Genomic DNA, 6178 nt, shown 5'->3' with positions numbered 1-6178 from the left:
AGAGCATTTCCGCCGGGAAGCGATCTGGTTTGAAGTGGTGGACCTGGAGAGCCCATACCATGCATTGCTTGGCCGACCTGCCTTGGCCAAGTTCATGGCAGTTCCCCACTATGCATACCTCAAGATGAAGATACCGAGCACCAAAGGCGTCATCACCATAGCCGGCGATTACAAGAAGTCCTCTGAGTGCGCAGCAGCCAGCAGTCGGCTGGCCGAGTCCCTTGTGATTGCCGAAGAAAAGAAGATGTTGGACCGAGTCGTGGCCATGGCCGGCAAGCAGTCGGCCTTGTCCCCCGATCCCAAGGAGCATGATGCTCAAGGATCTTTCCAGCCGGCCAAGGAGACGAAGAAGATACCTCTTGACCCCGAGCACCCAGAGAGGTTTGCCATCATCGGGGCAAACCTAAACAGCAAATAGGAAGGCGAGCTCGCCGATTTCCTCCGTGAGAATTGGGACATCTTTGCATGGTCCCCCAAGGACATGCCGGGCGTTCCGAAGGAATTCGCCGAGCACAAACTACACGTCCGAGAAGACGCAAAGCCAGTCAAACAACCCCTCCGCCGACTGTCGGAGGAGAAACGCAGGATTGTGGGAGAGGAGATAGCCCGGCTTCTGGCAGCCGGCTTCATTATGGAAGTTTTCTTTCCAGAGTGGCTCGCCAACCCGGTCCTCGTGCTAAAGAAGAACAACAAGTGGCGCATGTGTATAGACTACACGAGCCTCAACAAGGCCTGCCCCAAAGATCCCTTTGCCCTGCCAAGGATTGACCAAGTGATAGACTCCACGGCCGGATGCGAGCTGTTGAGTTTCTTGGATGCTTACTCAGGGTATCACCAGATAAAGTTAGATCCGGCAGACCGCCTGAAGACCGCCTTCATCACGCCATTCGGAGCCTTCTGCTACCTGACTATGACATTCGGCTTGAGAAATGCCGGTGCCACTTTTCAGCGTTGCATGCAGAAGTGCCTCCTCAAGCAACTCGGCAGAAATGCCCACGTCTACGTAGACGACATTGTGGTGAAGACGGAGAAGCGCGGCACCTTGCTGGAAGACCTCAAGGAAACATTTGAGAACCTACGCCGGTTCCAAATCAAGCTTAACCCCGAGAAATGCGTGTTCGGAGTGCCAGCCGGCCAGCTCCTAGGCTTCCTGGTCTCCGAACGCGGCATCGAATGCAACCCAGTAAAGATCAAGGCCATTGAGAGAATGGCGATTCCCACCAAACTTCGAGACGTCCAGAAGTTTACCGGATGCTTGGCCTCCCTGAACCGCTTCATCAGCCGGCTCGGAGAGAAAGCTCTTCCCCTCTACCGCCTCATGAAGAAGACCAACCACTTCGAGTGGAATGACCAAGCCGATCAAGCTTTTCATGAGCTGAAGAAGATGCTGGCCACGCCGCCTGTCCTGGCGGCGCCGACTGAGAAAGAGCCCATGCTCCTCTACATTGCCGCAACCAGCCGGGTGGTCAGCACCATCATCGTAGTCCAACGCCCAGAAGAAGGCCGAGCCCAGCCGGTCCAGAGGCCGGTGTACTATTTGAGCGAGGTGCTGTCTACCTCGAAGCAGAACTACCCGCACTGCCAGAAGATGTGCTACGGCGTGTACTTCGCCGCCAAGAAGCTAAAGCCCTACTTCCAAGAGCATCCCATCACGGTTGTATGCACCGCCCTGCTAGCCGAGATCATAGGCAGCCGGGATGCATCCGGCCGGGTGGCGAAATGGGCCATCGAGCTGGCCCCCTATACGATCTTCTACCAGCCTCGCACCGCCATCAAGTCCCAAGCATTGGCCGACTTCCTCGTCGACCGGGCTGAGACCCAGTACCTACCGCCGGCTCCCGACTCCACTCATTGGCGCAAGCACTTCGATGGGTCCAAGATGCGCACCGTCTTGGGAGCCGGCGTCATCCTCACCTCTCCCGAAGGCGACAAGCTCAGATACACGCTGCAAATTCACTTTGCCGCCTCCAACAATGTGTCCGAGTATGAGGCGCTCATACATGGGCTCCGGCTTGCCAAAGAACTCGGCATTCGCCGGATCCTATGTTATGGCGACTCGGACTTGGTGGTCCAGCAATCATCCGGCGACTGGGATGCCAAGGACGCAAATATGGTGAGCTACCGCTTCCTCGTTCAGCAGATCAGTGGGTATTTTGAAGGATGCGAGTTCCTCCACGTACCACGAGCCGACAACGAGCCAGCTGATGCCCTGGCTTGAATAGGCTCCACGCGGCAAGCAATACCAAACGGTGTCGCTCTACAACGCCTCCTCAAGCCGTCTATCAAGCCGTCTCCAGAGTCTGATTCCATCTTCGAAGAACCAAGCAGGTGGCCAGGGGGTATCAGCAAGCGGCTCGGGGACTTCCGTAGTTACGCCCGACCCGGGGACTGCCTCACCCGGCTCGGGGACTGCGGTAGTCATCCCGGAGACTACACCAACACAACAGGCGGCGGCCGACTCCAGCATTTCACCGCCAAGCCCGCCCGCCCTGGTCGCAGTAGCCGTTTTGGCAATAGAAGAGGTTGCAGCTCCGTCATGGGCTCAATCCATCCTCAACTTCCTAATAAACCAAGATCTGCCGGCTGACGAAGTAGAGGCAAGACAAGTCCAACGCCGAGCCGGAGCATACACAATCGTCAACAGAGAACTCGTCAAGCGCAGTGTCACTGGAGTCCTCCAGCGATGCGTTGAGAAAGAGAAGGGCATTGCAATCCTCAGAGACATCCACCAAGGAGAATGCGGCCACCATGCAGCCTCAAGATCACTCGGCGCCAAAGCCTTCCGCCATGGTTTCTTTTGGCCGACTGCTTTGGATGACGCCAAGGAGTTAGTTAAACATTGCAAAGGGTGCCAACTCTTCAGCTCCAAGCAACACATGCCGGCTTCAGTACTCAAGACCATTCCCCTCACTTGGCCCTTCGCCGTTAGGGGACTGGACATGGTAGGCCCATTCAAGACGGCGCGTGGCGGCATGACACATCTGCTTGTCATCATGGACAAATTCACCAAATGGATTGAGGCAAAGCCGATCAAGAAGCTGAATGGGCCGACTGCCGTGACAATTATCGCAGATATAACAACTCGGTACGGCGTGCCACACAGCATCATCACCGACAATGGCACGAATTTCGCCAAGGGAGCCTTGGCACGTTTCTGCGCGACGCAAGGCATCCGGTTGGACCTAGCGTCCGTCGCCCACCCGCAGTCAAACGGCCAGGTCGAGCGAGCCAACGGCCTCATCCTTTCCGGCATCAAGCCCCGACTGATCGTACCACTGGAGCGTTCAGCCGGCTGTTGGCTCGATGAGCTGCCGGCTGTCCTCTGGAGTCTGCGCACTACACCAAACAAGTCAACCGGCTTCACTCCTTTCTTCCTCGTATATGGTGCCGAGGCGGTCATCCCAACTGACACCGAGTTCGACTCGCCTCGGGTAACCATGTACACGGAAGCCGAGGCCAAGGAAGCACGAGAAGACGGTGTCGACCTGCTGGAAGAAGGCCGGCTGTTAGCCCTCAGCCGGTCCGCCATCTATCAGCAGGGCCTGCGCCGCTACCACAGCCGGAAGGTCAAGCCAAGATCCTTCCAAGAGGGCGATCTTGTGCTCCGGCTGATCCAGCGAACAGCCGGCCAGCACAAGCTCTCGGCCCCTTGGGAGGGCCCCTTCGTCATCAGCAGAGCCTTAGGCAACGACTCCTACTACCTGATCGACGCGCAGAAGCCGAAGGCACGAAAGAGAGACGACTCCGGCAAGGAGTCGGAACGACCATGGAACGCCAACCTCCTCCGAAGGTTTTACAGTTGAAATGCAGTATGTATCACGCTAACTTTTGTACTAAGTACGAGACAATAGGCCCCCCGAGGAGAGCTCGGGGACTGCCATCTTTTGTCTATGAATGAAAAGTATCATGCTTATGGCCTTGTCATTGCATTCACTTTTTTCCGTCCGGCACCGGGTTCGACTAGTCGGCCCGGGGACTGGCCGCCTGGAGTTATATTAGAAGTCCTACCCGCAGTCAGACAAGTAGTGTGCCGGCTCCCAAGCCTTCTCTTGCCAAAAGTCGCAGTTCGAAGAACCGGCTGTCCGGCTGGCAAGAGTTAAGGGCAGGAACGGGTGCCCACACGAAAAACGGCTAGGGACTAACGGACTAATATAACAAAAGCCGGTTTTTCTCCCACCGCCGACCGGCTACCAGAGTAGCCGGCCGGCCGGCTTCCATTCACCTCGCTCCAATCTAAGAAAGCTCGAGTACTTGCCTTCCCAGAAGGGGAAGGCGGCAAAGGAAACAACCTAAGGATAAAAAGCATACATGAATGGAAACCAAACACACAATAATATTTACATAAAAGACCTTCAAAAGGCCAGCATTCAATATAGTTCAAATACACCCCCAGTGGGTGGAACTGCGCAAATTTAATAAAGTTGTTCAAAAGGCAACAAGCAGGACAAAACAAGGACGGCAGACTAAGCCAAGGGAGCGACTGGCGAGTCGGGCAGGTCGGTGGAGACGGCAGTGCCGGCTGGAGGAGTGGCCGGCTGGCGAACCTCGGCATGATCACCGCCTCCCGCAGAGGGCGCGCTAGCACGCGCCTCATTGCTGGAGGCACGATTAGGCTGAGGCTGGCTGGCCGCTTCACCGGCCGGCTCAACGTCTTCACCGTCCTCTCCTACGTCGTCTTCGCCTTCATCACTGGAGGCGATCTCCTCTACCGAGTCTTCACCCGCTGCCGGGTCCAGCCCGAACCACTCCTCCGGCTGGGCAACGCCGTCGTCATTGATCTCAGGAGCGAAGACGCTGATGTCAGTACACTCGGCGATCGTCGAAGCGCGCTGAGCGATAGCCGGCCGCACCTCCTCCAACTCTTCGTCGGCCTCCAGCCGCCAGGTGCGCAGCTGGTCCAGGTTCAGCCCCGGATACCAGGCTCGGACGAACTCCAGCGCCCGCCCAGCTCCAAGCCGGGCTGCCGATGCTTCCAGGCCTCGAAGCGGCCAACCGCCACCTCCAGCCAGTCGGCAGTCCGACTCGGGGTGCGGGGAATCGTCTCGCTTGGCCAGAGGGCGTCCAACACCTGCGCCCCGGCGCGCTGGAGGCGGCGGAGCATACGATGAGCCGGCTGCAGCCGCGCTTGGACCGCCAAGAGTTGCTCCTCAAGCGTCCGACTCGCGTCCGACGGCGCGCTTCGCGATGGGCCTCGATGGTTTGGGTAGCAAAGACGGAGTAGCCGGGAAAGTAGTCTGCACAGAGAATAAAAAGTAGCACAAGTCAGAACACAAAACAGGCGGCAAAGGGCATGCAAGGAGCGAGGAAGGCGGCTTACCGTCGATCAAATCCTCAATACGGCCGAAGCCTTCATTCAGCGCATGCCTGGTCTCAGCCCAGCCCGCCACTTCGGTCTCGAACTCGGCCTTCAGGGCGGCTTCATTATCCTGCGCCTTCTTCAGGGCCGCCTTGTGGCTCTCCTCCTGGTCAGCCAGCTTCTTGGCCAGGCGGTCACACTCCAGGACCAAGGCGTCGTACTCGGTTTCCTTGGCGCGAAGGATGGCCTGGGCCCCGCTGAGCTGCTCCCTCAAGTCGGCATTGGCTCCTTCAAGCATGAAGACAAAGGAAAAATTAATAAGGGGAAGTCGTCAAGGAAGATCTGACCCGGCTGCTCAGCAGTCAGCCCGAATCTCGGGGACTACACCCAGTGGGTGTGCTGACGCGCCCCCACAGGAGATGAACGAGACAAACACACACTCCGGCTGCTGGTCAGGTCCACAGTTCTCCGGCCCAGCTCTTGAGCCTGGGAGTTGAAGGCGGCTGCGCGAAGGTTATGATATTCCTGGAAGATTATACAGGAGGCAAGGATAAGTTAAGTTGTCAGAACCTAGTAAGTTCCAAGCCGCCTGCGCAGCAGCCGGCTTGGAACTCGGGGACTACACCCAGTGGGTGCGCTGACGCGCCCCCACGGAAGAAATCGAAAGAGTAAAATAACCAAGGACAGAAGACTCACCCAAATGACGGCCCGCATCGAGAGAAACTCTTGAGTGTATCGCTGCAGCGAGGCGGCCTGAGCTTGAAGCCGGTTCCGGACCTCCTGGGCCGCCGCGTTCAGCTCGCCCGTCCCCCCGCTGGGAGTCCACTCGGACGTGCTGACGCTGGCCGTCTCCAGGGCCTCCACCGTCTGGCTGGCGCCCGC

Source organism: Triticum aestivum, chromosome 4A, assembly GCF_018294505.1.
Source record: "Triticum aestivum cultivar Chinese Spring chromosome 4A, IWGSC CS RefSeq v2.1, whole genome shotgun sequence".
Lineage (NCBI taxonomy): Eukaryota > Viridiplantae > Streptophyta > Magnoliopsida > Poales > Poaceae > Triticum > Triticum aestivum.
This window is presented reverse-complemented; position numbering follows the sequence as displayed.